Source organism: Eucyclogobius newberryi, unplaced genomic scaffold (genome assembly GCF_026437365.1).
Source record: "Eucyclogobius newberryi isolate DKJ021-1_F unplaced genomic scaffold, fEucNew1.0.hap1 SCAF_159, whole genome shotgun sequence".
NCBI lineage: Eukaryota > Metazoa > Chordata > Actinopteri > Gobiiformes > Gobiidae > Eucyclogobius > Eucyclogobius newberryi.
Window position 1 is genome coordinate 128,960 of NW_027315789.1, and position 7,929 is coordinate 136,888.

General features: G+C 50.8%; 2 pseudogenes; one reads left to right on the forward strand and one right to left on the reverse strand.

The window, feature by feature from the left end:
• Positions 1-2,546: 2,546 nt before the first annotated feature.
• LOC140361361 (uncharacterized) lies at positions 2,547-7,686 on the forward strand (annotated as a pseudogene).
• LOC140361366 (U2 spliceosomal RNA) lies at positions 2,962-3,128 on the reverse strand (annotated as a pseudogene).
• Positions 7,687-7,929: the final 243 nt, after the last annotated feature.

Below are 7,929 nucleotides of genomic sequence, written 5' to 3' on the forward strand. Positions count from 1 at the left end.
GTATGTCAAAAGTGTCCGGTCTCTCACCACAGTGCTGCCCGTCACCTAGGGGTATTTTGGTTAGAGCTACTCCTAATGGATGTGTGTGTGGCCACAACTCCTCCCAGTCCCTGTAGTGATTTAAAAATGTAATTAAAACACATCAAGGTTAAGAGTCAATACAGGATCAAACACTCTAGACTCTTCACTTCTCACATTGATTGTAGAAAGTGTGATCGCCATGAGTATGATTAAAAACGGGTATGTCATTTTAAAATAATAAAATAAGTTTATAATAAAACTATATCAAACTGTTAAAATGCGGGTTAAAAGCTCACTGTCTGATCAAATATTTTCAATGGAGTTAAGAAGTGTGGCAGACGGTTTCATTAATTTCTTTGGTACGTAGAGATTTAAAATGATTCCTTTACTTTTTATTTCAGATAGGTCTGACATTTGTTTTTTTATCTCTTATTTCTTCATTAAAATCAACTTCTTTTATCGAGTTAAAATATCTTTGTAACCGTTTCTGCAGTCCCAACATGCGGCTATTTTCTTTTTATTTTTCCCCATGTGTCTAAAAAAAGTCCTAGTCCTAGATTTGACCATCTCCCACCAGTGTGCTCGTGTCTCATGTAAGTCTTGAAGGGTCTGCCAGTCCTTGAACTGCTCCCTGTACTGACTGATGGTGTCAGCATCGTTTAACAGGGAGCGGTTCAACTTCCACAGACCACTTCCTGAAGTCAAACCCGAGGACAGTGACAGAGTGCAGGAAAGCATCACGTGATCAGAAAAGAAAACAGGGGTCAATCTAGCATCGGTAGGTGGGCAGTCCCTGGTAAAAACGTAGTCAATGCGAGAGGCTCTGGTGCCATCACCACTGAACCAGGTGAAGCCCTCCTCTCTAGGATGCATGGTTTTGAAACAGTCTCGTAGTTTAAAATCCCTACACAAACCCTGCAATAAAACCGATGTTTTGTCTAGTTGAAAATCCCCTGTTCTGTTCCTATCATCTTTGGTTAAAATACAGTTAAAATCCCCTGCTAAAATAAAAGGAGTTCTACCTAGCATGTGGAACTGCAGATCTTCTGAAAACTCATACCTGTTGTGTTTATCAGTAAAACCATAAATATTTAAGAGTTTAAAATCCCGCCCCATAAAACTCAGATGTATTAAAAGTGCTGCCCGTTACCGTCACCAGGGGGTTCTTGATTAAAATGGCCACGTCATCATTTTTATTTTGGTTGGAGCCACTCCAGACGGATGTGTGTGGCCACCACTCCTCCCAGTCTCTGTAATGATTTAAAAACGGTAGACAACATTCTTGTAATAAAAACACATCCGAGTTAAAAGAGTTAAGAGAGTATAAAATGCTCTGGGCTCTAACTCTAGACTTCACACTTCTGACATTGATTGTTGAGAATGTGATCGCCATGAGCATGGTTGAAAACAGATATAACAATAAAACGAAATAAAACAGTTAAAATCCGGTTAAAAGAGACCGTTATGGAGGACCTTGTAAATGTTGCTCTGCCTTCTCTCTTGTAGGTGAGAGAGGAGGGGTTTTAGCAACGTGTCCCCTTCTGTCCATTCTTTTCATGGGGAAAGTCCTTGGGGTTGATTTCATAGCTACCGTGAGGAACGAGACCTCGTTGGGTGAATCGGAGGGGAAGGTTCTGGGCTCCTCCACAGAGTCACTGTCTGAGAGGGTCCCAGGTCTCTTCTCCGAGAGCAAGTTACTCTCAGAGGACGATTCTGACAGAGGCCTCTTGAGGTACTGGGCGTGGTTCAGGAGGGAGTTCAGACACTCATCCAGGGGGTCCGGAGGCCCGAGGGGTCCCATCGCCTCTATGGTCCCGAGTTCCATTTGGGTTTCAGGAATGGAGGCCTCCTCAGGCCTCTGTTCCCCCTCCCCCGTCTGAGTGTCAGTGGATGGGACTCCCGCAGGCACCACCACCCCCTCCCAAGTGTGTGTGGGTGGAGCCTCCGCAGGCCCCACCTCCTCCTACTGGGTCTGTGTAGGAGGAGCCTCCGTACCCACCCTCTCCCCCTCAGCCCCCTCCTTTCCAAGTAGCTCTTCCACCATTTTTTCAAGTCCTCCATGTGCTTGTCCGCCATCTTGTTCTTGTGCAACATTTTGGGTTCCGGCCTTCAGTTTGTTGGCAAATGATTTTGGGCAGTCTCTGAAGAGGTGACCTAAGTCCCGACAGAGATTGCACTTTCTGCCATTGGTACATTCCTCGAATGTGTGCCAAATTTCTCTACACTTCCCGCTGACCACTTGAGTGCAAGCCTCCCTGCCCATAATCCCCACACCGCCGGCAGAGCTTGGGTTGTCCTTGGTAGTGGATGTAGCCCCAGTTATCCCCCAGGACTATCATACTAGGCAGGTGCTTCAGGTCTTGGTAGCCCTGGGGGTCCTGCATTGTTGGATGGGGACCCTCCAGCTGCCTGTCCAAATGCCATCCACATCTCTGACCTTGATAGCCTGGCCTTTCACCGTGCAAAATCTTCCCAGCCACATACAAATGTCATCAGCGTCAGAGTTGTCAGTCAAATTCTCCACAATGAATGCTGTAAACTGGGGCTTCACCCCTTCAAACCTTGTCCAGAATTCTTTCAAAACTATCGCAGAGCGAAAGCTCACATCAAAGTCTTTGTTGAAAGGCAGGGTCAAGATACAGTTCAGGTCATCGGCTTTGAAATTCAGAGGTTTCTGGACGAGGTGTCTGGAAAAGTCCAAACGTGAAACTGTGGTACTTTTCCAGACACCTCCTTCAGGGTGAAGCACACGCTGTGGTGCCTCCTCCTGCCGGCATGGGAGGCTGACATTCTGGAGGCACCAACAGCTTAAAACCAAATAAAACTCACTAAAACTAGCTTAAAACCAGATAAAACCAATTTAAAAAAAAATATGTGCAGCTAAAACCAGTTAAGATTGTACTTACAATAAAGTGCTGGGGTACCTTAAAGGTGTTGAAAAAAATATAACAAAGCTTACAAACAAACAAAAGTACAATTTGTCCTCTGAGGCCAAAGGTAAGTGTCACAAGGGCAAAAACCAGGTTGACCCCAGAGGTGACGCAAACCAAAACCAAATATAGTTGAAGATACTACACTTGCTCTTAGCCAAAAGGCCGAGAAGCGATACCCACAATGGGCCCTTGAGGCCCAACTCAACTGGACCCTCGACCGCCGCTCTTGCGGCCCGACTCAACTGAACCCTTGAAGCCCGACTCAACTGGACCCTTGAGGCCCAACTCAACTGGACCCTCGACCGCCGCTCTTGCGGCCCGACTCAACTGAACCCTTGAAGCCCGACTCAACTGGGCTCTTGCGGCCCGACTCAACTGGACCCTTGAAGCCCGACTCAACTGGACCCTTGAATCCCGACTCAACTGTACCCTTGAAACCCGACTCAACTGTACCCTTGAGGCCCGACTCAAATGGACCCTTGAGGCCTGACTCAACTGGACCCTTGAGGCCCGACTCAACTGTACCCTTGAAACCCGACTCAAATGGACCCTTGAAGCCCGACTCAACTGGACCCTTGAATCCCGACTCAACTGTACCCTTGAAACCCGACTCAAATGGACCCCTGAGGCCCGACTCAACTGGACCCTTGAGGCCCGACTCAACTGGACCCTTGAAACCCGACTCAACTGGACCCTTGAATCCCGACTCAACTGTACCCTTGAAACCCGACTCAAATGGACCCCTGAGGCCCGACTCATCTGGACCCTTGAGGCCCGACTCAACTGGACTCTTGAAGCCCGACTCAACTGGACCCTTTAGGGCCGACTCAACTGGACCCTTGAAGCCCGACTCAACTGGACCCTTTAGGGCCGACTCAACTGGACCCTTGAAGCCCGACTCAACTGGACCCTTTAGGGCCGACTCAACTGGACTCTTGAGGCCCGACTCAACTGGACCCTTGAGGCCCGACTCAACTGGACCCTTGAGGCCCGACTCAACTGTGCCCTTGCGGCCCGACTCAACTGGACCCTTGAGGCCCAACTCAACTGGACCCTTGAGGCCCAACTCAACTGGACACTTGAGGCCCGACTCAACTGTACCCTTGAGGCCAGACTCAACTGGACCCTCGACCGCCGCTCTTGCGGCCCGACTCAACTGGACCCTTGAAGCCCGACTCAACTGTACCCTTGAAACCGGACTCAACTGTACCCTTGAAACCCGACTCAAATGGACCCTTGAAGCCCGACTCATCTGGACCCTTGAAGCCTGACTCAACTGGACCCTTGAGGCCCGACTCAACTGGGCCCTTGCGGCCCGACTCAACTGGGCTCTTGCGGCTTTTGGCCCTGGAGTCTGGGACATTGCGGCCAGACTCAACTGGGCTCTTGCGGCCCGACTCAACTGTCAACTCAACTTTCATAGGTCGGTCAAAAAACTACAAGATGCAGTACCTATCCAAGATGCAGTACCTATCCAAGATGCAGTACCTATCCAAGATACTGTACCTATCCAAGATGCAGTACTTATCCAAGATGCAGTACTTATCCAAGATGCAGTACTTATCCAAGATGCAGTACCTATCCAAGATGCAGTACCTATTCAAGATGCAGTACCTATCCAAGATGCACTACTTGGGACAAGATGCACTACTTGGGAAAAGATGAACTACTTGGGACAAGATGCACTACTACTACTACTACTACTACAACTGGGCCCTCGCGGCCCGACTCAACCGAATCAACTGGACCCTTGCGGCCCGACTACACTGGGCACCGCAGGAGTCTGGGCTCTTGCCGCAGGAGTCTGGGCTCTTGCGGACCGACTCCACTGGGCTCTTGCGGGTCTTGCCGTAGGAGTCTGGGCCCTTGCGGCCCGACTCAACTGGCCTCTTGCGGCCCGACTCAACTGGGCTCTTGCGGCCCGACTCAACTGTCAACTCAACTTCCATAGGTCGGTCGAAAAACTACAAGATGCAGTACCTATCAAAGATACAGTACCTATCCATGATGCACTACTTGGAACAAGATGCACGACTACTACTACTACTACAACTGGGCCCTTGCGGCCCAACTCAACTGGGCCCTTGCGGCCCGACTCAACTGGGCCCTTGCGGCCTGACTCAAATGGCCTCTTGCGGCCCGACTAAACTGGGCTCTTGCGGCCCGACTCAACTGGGCCCTTGCGTTCCGACTCAACTGGGCTCTTGCGGCCCGACTCAACTGGGCTCTTGCGGCCCGACTCAACTGTCAACTCAACTGTCATAGGTCGGTCGAAAAACTACAAGATGCAGTACCTTTCCAAGATGCACTACTTGGGACAAGATGCACTACTTGGGACAAGATGCACGACTACTACTACTACTAAAACTGGGCCCTTGCGGCCCGACTCAACTGGGCCCTTGCAGCATGACTCAACTGGGCCCTTGCCGCCCGACTCAACTGGGCCCTTGCGGCCCCACTAAACTGGGCTCTTGCGGCTCTTGCCGCAGGAGTCTAGGTTCTTGTGGCCCGACTCAACTGGACTCTTGCCTCAGGAGTCTGGACCTTGGTGGCCCGACTCATTTGGGCTCTTGCGGCTTTTGCCGCAGGAGTCTGGGCTCTTGCGGCCCGACTCAACTGGGCTCTTGCGGCCCGACTCAACTGGGCCCTTGTGACCCGACTCAACTGGCCCCTTGCGGCCCGACTCAACTGGCCCCTTGCGGCCCGACTCAACTGGGCTCTTGTGGCCCGACTCAACTGGGCCCTTTGGCCGGACTCAACTGGGCTCTTGCGGCTCTTGCCGTAGGAGTCTGGGCCCTTGCAGCCCGACTCAACTGGGCCCTTTGGCCGGACTCAACTGGGCTCTTGCGGCCCGACTCAATTGGGCTCTTGCGTCCCGACTCAACTGTCAACTCAACTGTCATAGGTTAGTCGAAAAACTACAAGATGCAGTACCTATCCAAGATGCAATACTTGGGACAAAAATGCACTACTACTACTACTACAACTGGGCCCTTGCGGCCCGACTCAACCGACTCAACTAGGCCCTTGCGGCCCGACTCAACTGGGCCCTTGCGACCCGACTCAACTGGGCCCTTGCGGCCCGACTCAACTGGGCTCTTGCGGCTCTTGTTATAGGAGTCTGGGCCCTTGCTGCCCGACTCAACTTGGCTCTTGCGGCCCGACTCAACTGGGCTCTTGCCTCAAGAGTCTGGGCTCTTGCGGCCCGACTCAACTGTCAACTCAACTGTCATAGGTTGATCGAAAAACTACAAGATGCAGTACCTATCCAAGATGGAATACTTGGGACAAAAATGCACTACTACTACTACTACTACTACAATTGGGCCCTTGCGGCCCGACTCAACCGACTCAACTGGGCCCTTGTGGCCCGACTCAACTGGGCCCTTGCGGCCCGACTCAACTGGACAGTACCTATCCAAGATGCAGTACTTATCCAAGATGCAGTACTTATCCAAGATGCAGTACCTATCCAAGATGCAGTACCTATCCAAGATGCAGTACCTATCCAAGATGCACTACTTGGGACAAGATGCACTACTTGGGACAAGATGCACGACTACTACCACTTCTACAACTGTGCCCTTGCCCTGAACTAGCCTAGCGTAGCCTAGCCGCTAGCGTCATGGCTGGATCTACCTTTACCTGTTTGAGCTGTCATATGTCGAGTCAGAACCCTGGCTCCTTCTCTGATGACAGGTGCGTGAAGTGCAGTGTAGTGGTAGTTTTGGAGGCCAGGGTTACGGAGTTAGAAGCGCGGATCCGCTGTTTAGAGGAGCTTAAGTCCAGTTATAGTTCGGTTTTAGCGCGAGGGCTACCGGACCGCGCTGCAGGGCGTAGCATTAGCAGTAGCAGTAAGGCCGAGCTCAGCCCCTCAGCGTCTCCCGTGCAGCCGGGACTAGACCAGGAACAGAATAGGGACCAATTTGTGACAGTTTGGAGGGGACAAGGCGCTAAACGCCGAACCTTAGAGCACCGTGAGCTTCACGTCTATAATAAGTTTTCTCCCCTCAGCGATCACACGCCCGCTGAACACACGAGAGAAACTCTTGTAATCGGGTGTTCTATTGTTAGAGACGTGAAGCTGCCAGCTGCTAGCGTTAGGTGTTACCCGGGGGCCAGAATGGGTGACATCGAAGGAAACCTTAGGATCTTAAAGCAGAGCAGGACCCGTTTCCGGCGAGTCGTGATTCACGCGGGCGGTAACGACGCCCGGCGGAGACAATCAGAGGTGCTCAAAGTTCAAGTAGCCGCGGTGTGTGACCTAGCGAAGTCGATGTAAGACACTGTAATATTTTCTGGTCCCCTGCCCAATCGGATCAATGCTGAATTGTACAGCCGTCTTTCAGCATTCAACAGCTGGTTATCCAGATGGTGCCCTCAAAACAATGTTGTCTTTATTGATAACTGGAGTGCGTTTTGGGGAAAGCCCGGGCTCATACGCAGGGATGGCATCCATCCGACTTCGGAGGGTACATCCCTATTAGTTCGGAATTTGACCGATAGTCTTAGTCGTGTTAAGTGACCATCTAGGGATGAGCCCCAGGTGCAGAGCAGCAGTTCAAGACGCTCCTCTGTCGCTGAACTCTCGCCCGTTCTGTCACATGTGAAGTGTTCAGATTCAAGACAGATAGAGACTGTGTGTGTCCCTCGTGTCCCTCGTGTCCCTCGTACAAATAATGCCAAAAAGTCACATCTCAGAAAAAATATTTCAGGCGTCAGACCAAATAACTTAAGAAAAATAACAATCACAAATACACAAATGAATAAACACGTAAAATGTGGACTGCTAAACATTAGAGCAATTTCCTCCAAATCGCTCTTAGTTAATGAATTAATTAGTGACTATAACATAGATCTTCTAGCTCTAACTGAAACGTGGCTTCAACAAGACGACTACGTCAGACTAAATGAGTCCACCCCACCCAGCCATGTTAACTTTCAGACTGCCAGGAGCACAGGCCGAGGTGGTGGT